General features: G+C 38.4%; 1 protein-coding gene across 4 annotated transcripts in view; it reads right to left on the bottom strand.

Moving 5' to 3' along the window:
• The window catches only part of BABAM2 (BRISC and BRCA1 A complex member 2), a 626,549-nt gene that overhangs the window by 25,761 nt on the left and 580,797 nt on the right, over positions 1 to 19,991 (bottom strand). The gene's annotated exons all lie outside the window — the stretch shown is intronic.

Below are 19,991 nucleotides of genomic sequence, written 5' to 3'. Positions count from 1 at the left end.
GATCAGGTTCACCTAAGCTGTGGGCCTATTTTCAGTAGTCAGAATTTGTTAATTAGTTCCACAATTGGTGTTTGATTGTGCCCAGTCCCTGCTGCTGGTAAAGTCCTTTCCTTTCCCCTTTGGGAAGCGGACTGTGGGGGAGGGGCGCTGGCTGCCGCAGCTTTGGGAACTCATGGTTCGGGAGGGTGCTCACAGGTCCAGCTGGTACAGACTGGGGTATGCTGTGTGTCTGGTCACTGACGTGGCCCCAGGAGCTGTTCTGTACTGTTTCTGGTTATTTAGTAGTTGTTCTGAAGGACGAACTAAAACCTCTATTATTTATTTATATTTTATCCTTATTTTTTTTTACTCATCTGTCCAGACCCTGAATAAAAGGAGCATCAGACACAAAGTTTTCACAATCACATGGTCATATTGTAATAGCTATATTGTTTTACAATCACCCTCAAGAATCAAGGCTACTGGAACACAGTTCAACAGTTTCAGGTACTTCCGTCCAGCCATTCCAATATATCATAAACTAAAAAGGAATATCTATATAATACATAAGAATAACCTCCAGGATAACCTCTCAACTCTGTTTGGAATCTCTCAGCCATTGACACTTTGTCTCATTTCACTCTTCCCCCTTTTTGTCTAGAAGGTTTTCTCAGTCCCTTGATGCTGAGTCTCAGCTCCTTCCAGGATCTCTGTCCCACGTTGCTAGGAAGGTCCACACCCCTGGGAGTCATGTCCCACGTAGACAGGGGGAGGGTGGTGACTTTGCTTGCTGTGTTGGTTGGAGAGAGAGGCCACATCTGAGCAACAAAAGATGAGGCTGAGCATCTTGGGGGTGACTCTTAGGCCTAATTTTAAGTAGGCTTGACCTATCTTTTGTGGGGTTAAGATTCAAATGAACAAACCCCAAGACTGGGGGCTCAGCCTATAGCTTTGGTTGTCCACACTGCTTGTGAGAATATCAAGAATTCAACTTGGGGAAGTTGAATTTTCCCCTGTTCTCACCATTCCCCAAAGGGGACGTTTCTACTCACTGATTGAATCACTCTGGGATTCATTGGGGCATCACTCTGGACAAACCAACAAAATCTCACGTCCTACCCAAGGTTCCATGTACTTACGGTATTCAACCAAACTATCTACATAAGTTATATTAGGAAATGCACTAGTGAAAATATAAATTTTTTTTACCAAATAAACATTTTTTGCTTTAGTCTCACACATAAGTTGAAATTTTAAAATATTAATTACCATCTATTTTCAGCACCCTGCATTAATGAAATTCCTTTGTTCTTCCTCATGCAAAAACATTTAAAAATTTTGTACATTTAGTCACTATCATTATACACTCTAGGCATTCCTAGATTATACCATCTCAATCTTTATCGTCTATCTTTCTTCCTGATTTCATTTATGCCCCCAGTCCTCCTCCCTCTATCATTCTCACATCCAACTTCATTCAGTTTTAACATAATTGTATTACAATTAGGTAGTACTGTGCTGTCCATTTCCGAGTTTTTATATTCAGTCCTGTTGCACAATCTGTATCCCTTCAGCTCTAATTACCCAATATCTTACCCTATCTCTACCTCCTGATGGTCTCTGTTACTAATGAAATATTCCAAGTTTATTCACTAATGTCAGTTCATATCAGTGAGACCATACACTATTTGTCCTTTTGTTTTTGGCTAATCTCACTCAGCATAATGTCCTCAAGGTCCATCCATGTTGTTACATACTTTATAACTTTATTTTGTCTTAAAACTGCATAATATTCCATCATATGTATATACCACAGTTTGTTTAGCCACTTGTCTGTTGATGGACATTTTGGCTTTTTCCATCTCTTTGCAATTGTAAATAATGCTGCTATAAACTTGGTGTGCAAATGTTTGTTTGTGTCCTTGCCCTCATGTCCTTTGAGTAGATACCCAGCAATGGTATTGCCAGGTCATATGGCAATTCTATATTCAGCTTTTTGAGGGAACACCAAACTGCCTTCCACAGTGGTTTTACCATTTGACATTCCCATCAACAGTGGATAAGTGTGCCTCTTTCTCCACATCCTCTCCAGCACTTATCATTTTCTGTTTTATTGATAATGGCCATTCTGGTGGGTGTGAGATGATATCTCATTGTGGTTTTGATTTGCATTTCTCTGATAGCCAGAGAAGTTGAGGATCTCTTCATGTGCCTTTTGACCATTTATATTTCCTCTTCTGACAAGTGTCTGTTCAAGTCTTTTGCCCATTTTGTAATTGGATTGGCTGTCTTTTTGTTGTTGAGGTTCCATGTACTTATGGTGTTGAACAATCTCTTTATAAACTTTGGATACTAGACCTTTATCTGATATGTCGTTTCCAAATATTGTCTCCCACTGTGTAGGCTGTCTTTTTACTTTCTTGATGAAGTTCTTTGATGTGCAAAAGTGCTTGATTTTGAGGAGTTCCCATTTCTTTCTTTCTTTCTTCAGTGCTCTTGCTTTGGGTGTATGTAAGGTCTATAAAACTGCCTCCAAGTATAAGATTTATAAGATATTTCCCTACATTTTCTTCTAACAGTTTTGTGGTCTTAGATCTAATGTTTAGGTCTTTGATCCATTTTGAGTTAACTTTTGTATAGGGTGTGAGATATGGGTCCTCTTTCATTCTTTTGCATATGGATATCCAGTTATCTAGGCACCATTTATTGAAGAGACTGTTCTGCCCCAGGTGAGTTGGCTTGACTGCCTTATCAAAGATCAATTGTCCATAGATGAGAGGGTCTATATCTGAATACTCTATTCGATTCCATTGGTAAATATATCTATCTTTATGCCAGTACCATGCTGTTTTGACCACTGCAGCTTCATAATATGCCTTAAAGTCAGGTAGCATGAGGCCTCTGACTTCATGTTTTTTCCTCAAGATATTTTTGGCTATTCGGGGCACCCTGCCCTTCCAGATAAATTTGCTTATTGGTTTTTCTATTTCTGAAAAGTAAGTTGTTGGGATTTTAATTGGTATTGCATTGAATCTGTAAATCAATTTAGATAGAATTGACATCTTAACTATATTCAGTCTTCCAATCCATGAACATGGTATGCCCTTCCATCTATTTAGGTCTTCTGTGATTTCTTTTAACAATTTCTTGTAATTTTCTTTGTATAGGTCTTTTGTCTCTTTAGTTAAATTTATTCCTAAATATTTTATTCTTTTGGCTGCAATTGTAAATGGAATTCATTTCTTGATTTCTCCCTCAGATTGTTCATTACTAGTGTATAGAAACATTACAGATTTTTCAGTGTTGATCTTGTAACCTGCCACTCTGCTGTACTCATTTATTAGTTCTAGTAGTTTTGCTGTGGATTTTTCATGGTTTTTGACATATAGTATCATATCATCTGCAAACAGTGAGAGTTTTACTTCTTCCTTTCCAATTTTGATGCCTCGTATTTTTTTTCTTGCCTAATTGCTCTGGCTAGAACTTCCAATACAATGTTGCATAAAAGTGGTGATTATGGACATCCTTGTCTTGTTCCTGATCTTAGGGGGAAAGTTTTCAGTTTTTCCGCATTGAGGATGATATTAGCTGTGGGTTTTTCATATTTTCCTTTATCATTTTAAGGAAGTTCCCTTCTATTCCTATCCTTTGAAGTATTTTCAACAGGAAAGGATGTTGAATTTTGTCAAACGCCTTTTATGCATCAATAGAGACGATCATGTGGTTTTTCTGCTTTGATATGTTGATATGATGGATTACATTAATTGATTTTCTTACGTTGAACGATCCTTGCATACCTGGGATGAATCCTACTTGGTCATGATGTATAATTCTTTTAATGTTTTCTGGATTCGATTTGCTAGAATTTTGTTGAGGAATTTTGCATCTATATTCATTAGAGAGATTGGTCTGTAGTTTTCTTTTTTTGTAATATCTTTGTCTGGCTTTGGTATGAGGGTGATGTTGGCTTTGTAGAATGAGATAGATAGGTTTCCCTCCTCAATTTTTTGAAGAGTTTGGGCAGGATTGGTACTAATTCTTTGTTGAATGTTTGGTAGAATTCACATGTGAAGCCATCTGGTCCTGGACTTTTCTTTTGGGGGAGCTTCTTAATGACTAATTCAATTTATTTACTTGTGTTTGGTTTGTTGAGGTCGTCTATTTCTTCTCAAGTCAAAGTTAGTTGTTCATGCCTTTCTAGGAAGTTGTCCATTTCATCTACATTGTTGTAATTATTGGCATAAAGTTGTTCATAGTATCCTGTTATTACTTCTTTTATTTCTGTGGGGTCAGTGGTTATGTCTCCTCTTCCATTTCTGATCTTATTTATTTGCAGCCTCTCTCTTCTTCTTTTTGTCAATCTTGTTAAGGGTCCATCAATCTTATAGATTTTCTCATAAAACCAGCTTCTGGTTTTATTGATTTTCTCAATTGTTTTCATGTTCTCAATTTCATTTATTTCTGCTCTAATCTTTGTTATTTCTTTCCTTTTGCTTGCTTTGGGGTTAGTTTGCTGTTCCCTCTCTACTTCTTCCAAGTGGACAGTTAATTCCTCGATTTTTGCCCTTTGTTCTTTTTTGATATAGGCATTTAGGGCAATAAATCTCCCTCTTAGCACTGCCTTTGCTGCTTTGCTGCTATTGCTGTCCCATAACTTTTGATATGTTGTGTTTTCATTTTCATTTGCCTCGAGATATTTACTGATTTCTCCTGTAATTTCTTCCTTGACCCACTGGTTGTTTAAGAGTGTGCGATTGAGCCTCCACATATTTGTGAATTTTCTCACACTCTGCCTATTATTGATTTCCAGCTTCATTCCTTTATGATCTGAGAAAGTGTTTTGTATGATTTCAATCTTTTAAAATTTATTGAGACTTGCTTTGTGACCCAGCATATGGTCTATCCTTGAGAATGATCCATGAGCACTTGGGAAAGAGGTGTACCCTGCTGTTGTGGGGTGTAATGTTCTATAAATGTCTGTTAAGTCTAGCTCATTTATTGTATTATTCAAATTCTCTGTTTCTTTATTGATCCTCTGTCTAGATGTTCTGTCCATTGATGAGAGTGATGAATTGAAGTCTCCAGCTATTATGGCAGATGTGTCTATTTCTCTTTTCAGTGTTTGCCACATGTGTCTTGGGGCATTTCGGTTTGGTGCATAAATATTTATGATTGTTATGTCTTCGTGCTTAAGTGTTCCTTTTATTAATACATAGTATCCTTCTTTGCCTCTTCTGTTTTACATTTGAAGTCTAATTTGTTGGTTATTAGTATAGCTACTCCTGCTCTTTTCTGATTGTTATTTGCATGAAATATCTTTTCCCAACCTTTCACTTTCAACCTATGTTTATCCTTGGATCTAAGATGTGTTTCCTGTAGACAGCATATAGATGGGTCCTGTTTTTTAATCCATTCTGCCAGTCCATGTCTTTTGATTGAGGAGTCTGATCCATTAACCTTTAGTGCTATTAGGTAGTACTTTCTTCTACCATTTTGCCTTTTGGATTTTATATGTCATATCTAATTTTCTTCTCTTTACCTTTACTCATAGTCTTCCTTTCTACAGTCTTCTCCACACCTCTCTCTTCTGTCTTTTTGTATCTGCTTCCAGTGCTCCCTTTAGTATTTCTTGCAGAGCTGGTCTCTTGGTCACAAATTCTCTCAGTGATTTTTTGTCTGAAAATGTTTTAATTTCTCCCTCATTTTTGAAGGACAGTTTTGCTGGATATAGAATTCTTGGTTGGCAGTTTTTCTCTTTTAGTAATTTAAATATATCATCCCACCATCTTCTCGCCTCCATGGTTTCTGCTGAGAAATCTATGCATAGTCTTATTGGGCTTCCCTTGTATGTGATGGATTGCTTTTCTCTTGCTGCTTTCAAGATTCTCTCTTTCTCTTTGATCACTGACATTCTGATTAGTAAGTGTCTTGGAGTATGTCTATTTGGATCTATTCTCTTTGGAGTACACTGTACTTCTTGGATCTGTAATTTTAAGTCTTTCATAAGAGTTGGGAAATTTTCAGTGATAATTTCCTCCATTAGTTTTTCTCCTTCTTTTCCTTTCTCTTCTCCTTCTGGGACACCCACAACATGTATAGTCATGCACTTCATATTGTCATTCAATTCCCTGAGTCTCTGCTCATATTTTTCCATATTTTTCCTTATATTTTCTTTTTCTTGTTGGATTTCAGATGTTTCGTTCTCCAGTTCATTAATCCTATCTTCTACCTCTTGAAATCTACCATTGTAGGTTTCCATTGTTTTTTTTTTCATCTCTTCTACCGTGTCTTTCATTCCCATAAGTTCTGTGATTTGTTTTTTTCAGACTTTCGATTTCTTCTTTTTGTTCATTCCTTGCCTTCTTTATATCCTCCCTCAATTCACTGATTTGGTTTTTGATGCAGTTTTCCATGTCTGTTAATATATTCTGAATTAATTGTTTCAATTCCTGTATCTCATTTGAATTGTTGGTTTGTTCCTTTGACTGGGCCATATCTTCAATTTTCCTAGTGTGATTTGTTATTTTTTTGCTGGTATCTAGGCATTTAATTACCTTAATTAGTTTATTCTGGAGATTGCTTTCACTTCTTTTACCTAGGGTTTTCTTCCTGGATGAATTTATTGTCTATCTGTTCTTTGACATTCAGTTCAGCTTTAGGTTTTGTTTAACAGATCAGAATTTTTCAGTTCTTGTTTTCTTGTTTCTTGCCCTGCCTGTATGGTGCCTTTTCCCTCCCACCCTTAGGAGGGTCTTCTTAGGTATTATAGACCCCAGCCGGATGTTCCCAGACCAAATGGCTTCCTATCAGGAGGAAAGAGTCACCTGCGTCAGTGTTCCCTGAGGGTGAGACCCAGCAGGTTGAAAGACTTTCCTGTGAAGTCTTGGACTCCGTTTTTCTTATCCTGTACAGTATGTGGCATTTGTCTGCCTGCAGGTCCCACCAGCATAAGATGATGCGGTACCTTTAACTTTGGCAGTCTCTCCCTGCTGGGGGGCGTGGTGGAGAGGTTGTAGGCTGGTTTTATTGCCTTCAAATTACCAAGCCCTGGTGTCTGAATTCCTTAGGGTGGGATTCCACCTGAGTTGGGCTTCATCCGTCCCCTGGAGAAGGCACAGGCTCCAGACAAGCCCTCAAATGAGCTTGTTTCTAACTATGCCTGGGGCAGTTGCAACCTGAGAAGTCCTACCCCTGTATCCAAAGGCAGTCAAGCCTTTGTAGAAACACAGCCACAAAAACCTGTTTCTTTTTTTTTTTTCCTTTTTCCATCAGTCCTGCCCCCTTGGCACTGGGGCAAAAATGAGCGACCTCTGCTTTGGTCAGGTTCACCTGAGCTGGGGGCCTATTTTTGGTTGTCAGAATTTGTTAATTAATTCCACAATTGGTGTTTGGTTGTGTTCAGCCCCTGATGCTGGTAAAGTCCCTTTCCTTTCCCCTCTGGGAAGTAGCCTGTGGGTGAGGGGCGCCGGCCACTACCGCTTGGGGAATTCACGGTTCTGGGGGGCTCGCAGCTGGTCCAGCTGGTCCAGACTGGGGTATGCTGTGTGTCTGGTCACTGACATGGCCCCAGGAGCTGTTCTGTACTGTTTCTGGTTGTTTAGTAGCTGTCCTGGAGGACAAACTAAATTGCACAAGATGCTATCATCTTGGCCCAGAACTTGGGGTATAGGATTTTAATTTTGGTACAGTATGGCCTTGAACAAAGTTTTCCCGGAAATAAAAATGATGAATTGAATATCACCTCTAGAACAATTACTGTGCTAAGGGTTTTGTTTTTGTTCTTTTAAATCAATTATTTCATTTAATTTCCACTATTGTGGTTAATTCTTACCACACTCATACTCGGCTGACTCGGTGACCTCTAAAGTTCCTTCCACGTTCCATATGCTGAGTGTGGCCTCCAGTGTCAAACGTACCTTCCTAGGATGTGATCTGTTCCTGCCTTGGTCACCTGATTGAGCTCGACCACCAGCAGGTGGTCGTGGATTTTGCAGATGACTGATGAAGGGGAAGCTGCCCAATACTTCCTCCCCACTCTCGCTCACCTCTGTGAATCCTCCATTTCAACAAATCATGTATCTAGTTCATTTTCATAAATGGTCTCTGTGCCAAATGATCTGATAACAGCTGAGAATTCCATTTCTGCAGAAGCCAGGCTTCTGCGTCTCATTAGCGCTCTGCACGAAATGGGCAGTCCTGGTAATTCTTTGATGTTTCCCTTTCTTCTAGAATTCCTACCTTAATGAGAAATGACTAGAAATAAGCAGCTCGGCCTAACTTCCTTGGTTAGACTCCACATCACACATGACAGACCTGAGCAGTCCTGGTGGCACCATTAGAAACCAACATACACATCTGAAAAGTCAAGCCTAATTCCCAAGAAGTTGTTTCAACTTGACATCTAAAAATGTACTACATCTAGAATTATTTTCCTGGGTGTGTGTATGTTCGGGGCATATGTGTGCATGTTCTGCAACTGAAGAGTTCTATAAATATCAGATACAGGTTGTACAGAAAAGCATCACATACACAGTGTACTCTATTCCATTCAGTAATGTTTTTTCAATTTGTGTCTGACCTCTGGTAACAGAGATGGAACTTTTCAAACATGAATTAAAAAGTATGCTAAGCTACTTTAAACATAATTTTCACTTAAAATCCCAGAAATACATTTGAGCTTTGAGGGCATTGAACTTGTTTCTCTCAGTTGAGGGTACTGAAGCCCAGAAAGATGAAGTGTCTTTCCTAGGATCACACAGCAGATGAATAATGGAGCCTAGATGTGACTCTACACTCCTAACTCCAAGACCAGTATTCCTTCCAATTTTTTCACTTATTTTCTGTTTCTTTTTCCAATTGTTCAAAAGCAACTCTGAGTCCCTTAAAAAATGGATGTTTCTACTTGTTATATTATAAAAATCCCAAACCAGCTCCTTTATGCTTTTCTTTCTGATTCTATAAGCTATATGCATATTTTTCCAAGGGAGAAAATATGTAAGAACAACTCACAAATAAGGAACTAGCTGCATGTTGTTGTTAGGAATCTTTTCCCAAGGGCCAGCAGGGGTGCCTCAGATGTGGTCTGTCCCAGTGTAGTAGCTCTCCCGGCAGGCACTCCCTGATAAAAGGTGTGTTGTCCTCCCAGGGATGACTTCTATATGGCTTCCCTGATAACCTGCTTCAGTGCAGCTTCTTCAGCCTGGCATGCCTGAAGTCAGAAAGTAAACCCTAACCCTGATTTCCACAAAGAGAGTAGGAGGGCTAGGGTGCTCAGTCCTTAAAACATCCAGCCAAGTGGCTGAAGAGTAGAACCAAATAAAGCCAGGAACACGGAGTTCCCAGGAGAAGATGGCCTGAGGGGTCCTGCAGAAGGGCTTCCCCTGCCATCCATGCCGCAGGCAGGGAGAAGGCTGAGCTGGGCTGGAAACATGCCCCACTGGTTCTCCTAGTTGGTGTGGGCTGAAAGCATGGCTAAAGGGGCTCGCTTCAGGACGAGGTTGGATTAGCAGTAACTGATGGGCGGGCTTTTTAATGGAGCTTATCATTTCACAGCCACAGATGTCAGGTTCTAATAAATAACAGGTTCCCTCTAACCTATGCAGTGTGGACAGGATGCCTGCATGGCGGACAGATCTGGATTCCTCCCCATCCCTTTTGTTCTCTCTTCTAAAAGGAAAATCCAACCAAATCCCTCAAAGATACTTTTCAAATTGATTTTCTTTGAGAGTGTAAGGATCCAATAATTCCATGTTATTTATTTGACCTATTTTTCTCTTCACAGTATCTATATTTCTAAATGCCATGAGGAAAGAGGAAAGAACCCAGAAGGGACGGCAGAGCCTGCATATACCCGGAACCCTGAAATATGCGGGTGAATCAAAGGCCTTCCAACCACAGCCTCCCCGACTCCCCTGCCAGCCTGCCATCACGGGTTCCTTTACTGTCCTCTGAGGGTGCTCCAATCACCCAAGTATCCTACTTGGGGTCTAGAAAATTCCCTCTCCTCTCCCAAGGGGAATTCAGCTGAGATAAAGTTGGGCTTTTTTAAAAAAGGGAACTATTCCTAGGAAACTCAGAGCAAAACAAAAGAAAAACAATAACCCATGAATCATAACCAGCAGCTGGACTTGAAGGGTCTGTCATAAATTGACCCCAAATAGGCCCCTCTGGCAGAGCTTCCTAGGGCCCAACTCTGGGGCCCTAGCCCTAGGGCCCTGCCTAACACAGTCTGCTCCCTTCTGCCTCTTACCCTTCCACCAGAGCTCCACTGTGGGTGGGGATGTGGGGGACGAGCAATCATAACTGGCCACAATTCCTGCCTTCCTCATTGTGCCCTTACCCTTGGGTGTCAGTTCTAGGAAGGTAGACATAGGGGGAGGGGACCACGTTGCAGAACATGGAAAGTCTTTCCCTGCCAGGACCTTCCCTAACACTGAGTGGGGGTCTGGATAAGGGGGGATGAGGAGTGTGCTTTGCAGAGCTGTGCTACCCTGGCTGCCCCTGGCCGGGATACCAAGTGCAGGGACTACAGAGAGGCTTGACTTCAGGGCTAAATTTCAACAGGGACAGAGGATGACATGAGCTACCAACAAGTAGTAAAGAAGGGAGTGATTAATTCCTAGAGAATTGGGCTCGATTTGAACCACTTATACTCCATGAAAAGCCTTGCCCCAGCATCCCCCACCCCAAGTCCTCAAAGAATTCTCAGGCCTTGGGGGCTCCTGCAGCCAGCACTGTGAAGTCCTCTCTTAGAAGTGGGATTCCTACAGTGCTCCACGGAGTCCTAGAGTTCTAGGGTGCCTCAGAAGGCCATGGTAAAGGGTGGGGATGGGGAGGAAATCTGGTGGGGATATCTATACCTCTTCTCTTGAATTAAGGAAGCAGATCTATTTCTTGTGCTTTTTTTTTTTTCTTTGTGGTACATGGTCTGGGAATCGAACCCGGGCCTCAGGCATGGAAGGCGATCATTCTACCAGTGAACCACCCGTGCACTCCCTAGCAGATCTATTTTTAACTTTTTTTATTCAGAGGACTGAATGCTTAAGAGTGGTTCGAGGAATTTGACAGCTAATGGGAAATTTGAAGAAATCAGCATCTTTGGGAATACTAGGCTATTAATAATGAAAAGCTATTGAAATAGTCCAGAATGTACACTTATTTTGTTTTAATTCTTGAAAGAGAAAGCTACACTGCGAAGGCAACTGGATGACAAATGATAAAACTATGCCTGGTGAAGAGCAACAGAGGGGAAATTAGACTGCTTTGGAGAGTTCAGATTCTTTTCTAAAGAACGTAACATCTGATTTGAAACAATTAGAATAAGCAAATTCATAGAGTCAGAATCTAGACTATAGGTTACCAGGGATGGGGGTGGGTGGGTGGAGAGGGAATGGGAAGTTAAGGCTTAAAATGTCAGGGTTCCTTTTTGGAATGATGGGAATGTTCTGGAAATGGACAGTGGTGATAGTAGCATAACATTATGAATGCAATTAACAGCACTGAAATATATCTGAATATAATTAAAAGGGAGATTGTTAGATATGCATGGTAACAGAATAAAAATTTTTTAAAATCCATGGAACTATACTATACAAACAGTGAACTTACGCTAAACCATGGACTTTAATTAATACCACAATTATAAAAATGGGCTATCGTCAATTGCACAAATGTTCTACACCAATGCAAGTTGTTGTCGACAGAGTGGTATGTGGGTATTTTGTGCATGATTGTTCTGAATACTCACAACTTCTCTAATTAAAACAACAACAACATAAAGATAAAAGAACATAACACATCTCTTTCTGACTCTGAGGCAAGAAGGGAAACAACAAATGGATTTTGGGAGACTCATGATGAATTATTACCATGTATTGACTGGGAGGTTATTTTGTGAAACAGTTTTTAATAATTCTATTTATATAATGGATTTAATGTGAGACAAGATTACTGTATGTGGTTTTGGGGTTAAATTCTATGTTAAGCCGTCTAGGATCAACCTGATGCTTTCTACAATGACATCCTTGGAAAAAAATCCCTCCATCTATTCATTACTTTATCAGACTAGAAATGATTATGAAAGTCATCTGATTCATTCTTCTAGACAGGTCTGAACTAAGTACAAGATACCAAGGTAACTAATGTGTTCAGTTTCTTTCTTTCTTTTTTAAAATTATGGTTGGTTTTATGTAGATTGAATATTTAAGGATGGAATTTTTCTAGTTTTCAAATTGGTAATGTTGGCCCCAATAAGACATAATCATCAGCGATGGCCGCCCATGGATGGGGGGACAAGCTGGAACGTTAGAATCTCTGGACAAGCCACTGAGTTTGGGGGCTGTTTACTGGGGGGCATGTGAAAGTATCAATGCTGACTCTGCGCTCTTTTAATTAAGAATCTCTTTTTCTGCAGGGATGATAATGATACATGTTATAGCTAGAAATTTTAACACTACCTTTCAGTAGGTGATATAATGAATAGATAGAGGAAAATAAAACAAAAATAAACATTAAAAAACAGTAAGATACAGAAGATTTGAATAACACTATCAAGTTATCAAGAAGTCTTACTTATTTAATATATAAATAGGATACTCTACCAAAAATGGCAGAATATATGTTCTTTTCAAGTGCACATGGAATGCTCACCAAGACAGACCACATACTGGGCCATGAAATAAGTCTCAAAATTTTTGAATGAGTGATATAATTCAAATTATGATCTCTGATCACATGGGAATTAAATTAGGAATCAATAACAGTGAGATATCTAGAAAAATTCCCAAACACTTGAAATTTAAGCAACACACTTCTAAATAACCTATGTATCAAAGAAGAAATCACAAAAGATATAAGAAACTATTTCAACAAAATGATGATGGAATTACCACATCTCAAGATTTGTGGGATGAAGCTAAAGCAAGCCTTCGTGAATAATGTGTAGTTTTAATGCTTATCTAAAAACGAGAGGTTTAAAATTAATGATCTAAGTTTCTACTCTAACAAGCTTGAAAAAGAACAAATTAAACTGAAAATAAGTAGAAGAAAGGAAAACATAAAGATAAAAGCTGAAATGAATAAAATAGAAATAAACCATGGATAAAATAAACAAGTCAAAAGTAGCTTTGTTGCAAAGCTTAGTAAAATTGATAAAGCGATACACTGATTAAGGAAAAAAAATGAGAAAGAAAAACTCACAAGAGCCAATATAATGAATATACAAGGATGCATTACTACAGATATGAAAAGGACAATGAGAGAATATTACAGACAATCTTACACTATTTGATTCAACAAATGCAAGAAAAAAATTTGAAATATCCTTATAAGTAGTAAAGAAATTGAATTTTTTCCCACAACGAAAACTCTCTCAAGCATTTGGAAAGAATAAGAAACGTATACAAACTTTTCCAGAAAGGAGGAAGGAAAACTTCCAAACTTGTTTTATAAGGCCAGCACAGTGCTGATAACTGTTAAACCTGACAAGGACAACACAAGGAAAAAAAACACTTCAGATGAATATCACTTGTGAACATAGAAGTAAAAAATTTTTACAGGCCAAATCTAATAATATAAAAAAGAATAATATATCAGGACCAAGAAAGGTTTATCCTTGAAATACAAGGTTGGTCCACCATTAAAAAATTATTAATGTAGACATGTAAGGTCATCACTTATAAGAGATGACTAAAACAGCAAATCCAGACAGAAAGTAGATTAGAGTTATCAGGGAACAGGGAAGCAGGGAGGGGGAGTGTATGTTTGGTGGATACAGAGCGTGTTTAAATTTTAAAAAGTATTAATATAACATTATATTAACAGGATAAAAAAAATATGATAATCTCAACAGATGCAGAAAAAGTAGCCTATAGAACTCAACAGCAATTTGTGATAAAAAATATGCTTAACAGAGTAGGAACAGAAGAGAATTTCTTCAATCTGATAAAGAAGATCTATGTAAAACCTACTGCTAATATCATATTTAATGGAGAAATACTGAATATATTTCCCCAAAAGCAGGGAACAAGACATGGAAGGATATTTACTCTTGTGCTTATGTACAATATTTTACTGGAGGTCCTAATCAGTGCAAGAAGGCAAGAAAAAGAAATAAGAAACCATAAAACTGAAAAAGAAAAAAAATAAAGCTATTTACAGATGACATGACTATTTATGTCAGAAACCCTAAAGGATCTACAAAAAATTACTAGAAATATTAAGTGAATTTAGTGAGCTTGTTGGACATCAGGATAATACATACAATAAATTTTGTATTCTTCTATACTAGCAAAAAACAAATGGAAAATAAAATTTTAAAAATACCATTTACAGTAGCAGCAAAAATATTTTAAAATATCCTGGTTTCTACAATGAAAACTCAAAACATTTTAAAAGAAATTAAAGAAGACATAACTAAACCATGTTCATGAATTGGAGAACACAATATTGTTAAAATGTTATTTCTTTCTGGTTGACCTACAGCTTCAAGACAACCCTCAAAATGCCAGCAGGTATTTTGCTTTGGTTGATGTTGGCTACTTTTCAAATGTATATGGAAATGCAAAGAGCCTAAAACAGCCAAACAATCTGAATAATGGAGAACAAAGGAGGATTTATACTACCTACTTTCAAGAATTATTGGTTTCATTTGATTTTGTCAATGGTGCAAAGGTATTCAATGCGGGGGCGGGGATGGGGGCAAGGATGGGGGGGGCAGTCTTCCATAAATGGCGCTCAGTACCTAGATATGTATAAACCAAAAATGAACCTGAGCCCTTACCTCACACTCTACCCCAAAATTAATTTGAGATGGCTCACAGACTTAAAACTAAACCTTCTAGAAGAAAACATAGGAGAATTTCTTCAATACCTTGGGGTAGACAATTTCTAGGACACACGAGGCATTAACATAAAAAGAAGACACTGATAAAATGGATTTCATAGAAAATAAAAATTTTCCGCTTGGCAAAAGACACTGATAAGAAAATGAAAAGGCAAGCCACTACTAGGAAAAAAATATTCATAATACATATACCTGACAAATATATAAAAAACTCTTGAGCTCAATAAGAAAATGACAATTCAGTTAAAAATAGGCATGTTTTGAACAAATATTTCACAAAAAAAGTTTATGTCTAACATGAATGAGCACATGAAAAGATGTACAACATCATTAGCCATCAGGAAATAGGAATTAAAAACACAATGAGGGCGGTGCAAACATGGCTCAGTGGCAGAATTCCCATCTGCCATGCTGGAGCCCAGGGTTCGATTCCCAGAGCCGTGCCCATGCCATAAACTAAAAACACAACAATGAGATCACACCATACACAAAAATGAACTCAAAATGGATAAGTAGCCTAAATATAAAAGCTAAAACTATAAAATTCTTAGAAGAAATTACAGGGGACTATCTTCAGGGCCTTGTATTAGGCAATGAATTCTTAGACTTTATACCAAAAGCATGAGCAACAAAAGAAAAAAATAAATGAAACTTCATCAAAATTTAAAACTTTTGTGCATCAAAAGATATTATCAAAAAAATGAAAAGAGAACTTACCGAATGGGAGAAAACATTTGGAAATGTATACCTAATAAGGGTTTAATATACATCTTATATAAAGAATTCCTACAACTCAACAACAAAAAGAAAAATCACTCAACTAAAAATGGGAAAAGACCTTGAACAGACATTTCCTTAAAGAAGATATACAAATGGCCAATAAGCACATGAAAAGATACTCAACATCATTTGCCAATAGGGAAATGAAAATCAAAACCACAAAGAGATACCATCTCACATCCACTAAAATATGTTATTAAAAAAGGGAAAATAAAAAGTGTTGGTGAGGATGCAAAGAAATAGGAATCTTTGAATACTGTTGGTGGCAATGTAAAATGGTACAATTGCTGTGGAAAACAGTTTGATGGTTATTCAGAAAGGTAAGTACAGAATTACCATAAGACCTGGCAATACTACTTCCCAGGTATACACCCAAAAGAATTGAAAGCAGGGACTCAAACAGAAATTTGTACACCAATTATTTACAATAACCAAAAGATGAAGCAACCCAAGTGTCTATCAACAGATGAATGGATAAATAAAACATGGCAGATATATACATAAATATTTATAAAGAAATGAAGTTCTGATGCTTGCAACTACATGGAAGAACCTTGAGTGAAATAAACTAGATTCAAAAGGACAAATATACTATTTCACTTGAATGAAATACCTCTAATGTGAAAATTTATAGAGACAAAAACTAGATCACAAGTTACCAGAGGCAAGGGTGAGGAGGGATGGGGAGTTAATGCTTAATGGGTACAGAGTTTCTGTTTGGGGTGATGGAAAAGCTTTGGTAATGGGTGGTGGTGATGGTACCACTGCCGTCAGTGTAATTAATACTATTGAATTGCACACTTGAAAGCGGATGAAGTAGGAAATTTTACATTGAAATTTATGTTACCACAAGAAAAATTTAAAAACCACCCAAACAAATAAAAAAGCATGAGGTATCACTTCATCCCTCTCAAAATAGCTAAAGTTAACAAGACTGACAATACCATGTGTTGGTGAGGATGTGCAACAACTGAACCACTTGCATATTGCTGGTGGGAGTGTAAAATGATACGACCACTTTGGAAAACGTTTGTCAGTCTCTTATAAAGTTAATCATACACATCCGCCCACTCCTGGGTGTTCACCCAAAGAAAGGAAATGTATATCTATAAAAAGGTTTGTACAAGGATGTTCACAGCAGCTCTATTTATAACAGCTCCAAACTGGAAACAACCCAAATGTCTGTGTATAGGAGAACAGATTAAAAAAATTATGGTATGTTTATACACTGGAATAATACTCAGCAGTAAGAAAGGAATGGACAACTAACACATTCAATAACAGATAAATCTAAAAATGTCGTTGAATGAAAGCAAGATACAAAAAAGAGTACAGTCTGTATTATTCCAATTATAAGAAGTATCTAGAACAGCAAAGGTAAGATACTGTGATAGAAATCGGGACAGCAGTTGCCTTAGGGGTGAGGAGGCTAACTGGAAAAGGATAGAAGGAAACTCATCAAAACTCATCAAAAGGTATCCTTAAAATCTGGCCATTTCATTGTATGTAAAGTATACCGAAATAATAAGAGATATTTATATAAAACCTTTGCCTTCAAAGAACTCGCAATGTGGTTAAGGAAATGAGACAAAAATGAAGACTAGAAAGTCAAACAATAACACAAAAGATATTTCAAAGCATTACAAGGACAACAATCAAAATAAGACTGCAAAAAGGGGAAGGAGCTGCTTGCAAGTTGAAAGTGTATAGGAAAAACCTCATAGTAGAATTTTGAAGGACCAGTAGATTTGAGTGGATGGAAAGGATGGAGGAAAGGGTGAGCTAAGCTCAAGGGTCTGCCATATGCAAATTCACTGGATGACCCTTCACATCTAATCCACTGAATTGGGTGGGGGAAGTAGAGAAGTTCAGAGAGGCTAAGAGCCCTGCCCAAGGCCACACAGCTTACAGGATTTACAAGTTGCAACAGGAACTGGAACCTACAAGACCCAAAGCCTGTGCTCACCCAGTACAGAGTATTTCACTTGTCAGAGACAGGTTTGCTGGACAGCCATGAGATGAGCATAAAGCATACGTGGCAAAAAAGGCCCTGGTCGGTGCCAGAAAGTGTCCTTCCTAAGTTCATGTGTTAAGAATTTTGCTCTACAGGAGGGAAAAAACAGCTGACTCCACTCAAAGAGCTCCACTGCTGTTCATAAACCATGAGAGTGTTTATGTCATGGGCAGAGCTGCCCAAGTGAATTATAGCCTTTTACGCACTGTGTACATACAATGTTTTCACAGGACAAAGAAACAGGGCGTGTTAGGAATGTTGTCGTTGACCTTTTTCTCTCTCTCTGTCTTTTCTCTTCAGCCTTTTCCACCAATCTCAAGTCTACCCTGCAGGACAGTTCCCTGGTTGTGTTTATCCATTAGCTGGCCTTTGACACAGCCCAGAGCAGTTACTCTGTTCAATTTTAGAATGGAGCTTTTAAACTATTTTTTTCTTACTAGCATGAGCTGCTGGCTTTCTCTTGTATTACATTTAAAATGGATCCATCTTCGCTACAGTATAAAGCAGATTCTTTTAAGGTTATTTCAGATGTTTTCTTTAGACTGGTGTTAACATAAAGCAAATGTCTCTTGAAACTCTGAACCCATCTGTTAAGATAAACAGGCTTCACTTACAATATTCCTAAACTGAAATCACAGGCTTGTGGTTTGCAGTTTCTTAAAGATGCGATTCATACATACGAAAATGCCTACTTAAGAAAAATGCACAGGCGCACACACACTTAACACACACACCAAGACAGCTTTGCCATGGAAACCACAAAGATATGTCTGGTTCAGACTGCACTGTATGTACCACAAATAACAGCCATCTTCTGAAGGAGATCCTACGTATATTTGGGGAAAGCCCAGAATATTAAACAATTGCAATACTTGAACATGAAACTTATTTTATAATTCCTTTTTTCAACTGTGTTTCTCTCTGTATAAGTCTTAATCATTGTTACTAGTTGCACTTGTGTATGCGCAATTTTGAGTTAAGCAGATTTCAGACTTGGGCATCATGGAAAAAAAGGGAAATGCAGGAGAAGAGGGCACTCTGGAGTTTCAGATAACAACTCTGGATTCCACATGTGAATCTGGTGAGGTCTACAGTTTAAAAAAAAAATCCACTCTGTCAGCATTTGGAAACTGGGCCTGCTCTAAGTGAAGACCCTGCACCATACAGTGTAGAAGATGCCAGGAGGTAGCACCTGGGGTGAGGGATGGGGAGGTCTTGGTGAGGGGGGGGCGGTGCGTGGGAGGCAGGGGTAAAGCCTGACTAATCAAGAGCACTGCAGGTAGGGAAGCCAGGCTTTATAAGTGGGCACTTTCAAAACTGTCAGAAGTTTTATCTGACAAGGGCTTTTATCTCCCTTGCTAGGCCATAAGCTCCATGAAGACATGGCCAATTTCTCTTCTGTTTACCACCGTATCCTCAGCATGGACCACAAGGCCTGAAACGTAGATGCTCAATAAATATCTGATGCATGAATGGAGAGGATACTTAAGAGGAATTCTTGGTTTGTGTGTATCTTTGGATCTGTTCATCCTTCAGCTGGTATCACAAGTGTGAGAATATGGCTGTTCAGAGTTATAAAGGGCCAACCATGCAACACTCTATTTTTGGAAAATATCATTTTGAGCCACTGCTGTTTCAGTCTAGGAGGCCATGGTCTGTGAAGCCTACTGTCCCAGATACTAAAAAAGTATCTACAGTCTTACCTATAAAACCACTCAGTCTATTTTCCGCACTTACTCATTCCATAGCACGGAGGTGGGCTGACTTGCACCATGGACAGAGAAGTTTACAAGTAATAGCTCACCTCTGAACTCTACATTCTAATTTCAACCTCTAAAAATTCCCAATCTACTTCCACAGTGATTTTACTAACTCTAAGCTATTTGTGTAGCCATCTTTTCAATCAAGGAACATGTAACCCTTACTTTGGGCAGTGGCCATGGTACCTACTGCAGAGGTGTGATGAAGCATGTAATAGTGGAGATAGGTGTGAAAACCAGGAACTGGGTCCACGTATTGGCCATTAAGCAGAAATTCCATTTGTTTACTGTCACCTAAAACTTTTCGTTTTTTTCAAATATAAAATTATCTGCCAGCATTTTCATCATTGACACCATTAATTCATAGATCTAATTCTCATCTAGTAGTTCTCTAATTTAAATAGAGTAGGAGGTTTCTAATAAATCCTTTAATCCATTAAAAAAGTAAAGAACAGTCCTAGCCATTTCTGAGAATAACAGAAACAGAAGGAAAAGGAAATACTTTCAGATATAGGTCAGCTTCTTCCTGATGAGGCTAGATCAAGGGTTGGCAAACTCTTCCATAAATAGTAAACAGGCTTTTGCTTGCCATATGGTCTCTGTTGCAACTACTCAC

Source organism: Tamandua tetradactyla, chromosome 3 (genome assembly GCF_023851605.1).
Source record: "Tamandua tetradactyla isolate mTamTet1 chromosome 3, mTamTet1.pri, whole genome shotgun sequence".
In the NCBI taxonomy this organism is placed as follows: Eukaryota; Metazoa; Chordata; class Mammalia; order Pilosa; family Myrmecophagidae; genus Tamandua; species Tamandua tetradactyla.
Note: the sequence above shows the minus strand (reverse complement) of the source record. Positions and strands in the feature narration are given on the sequence as shown.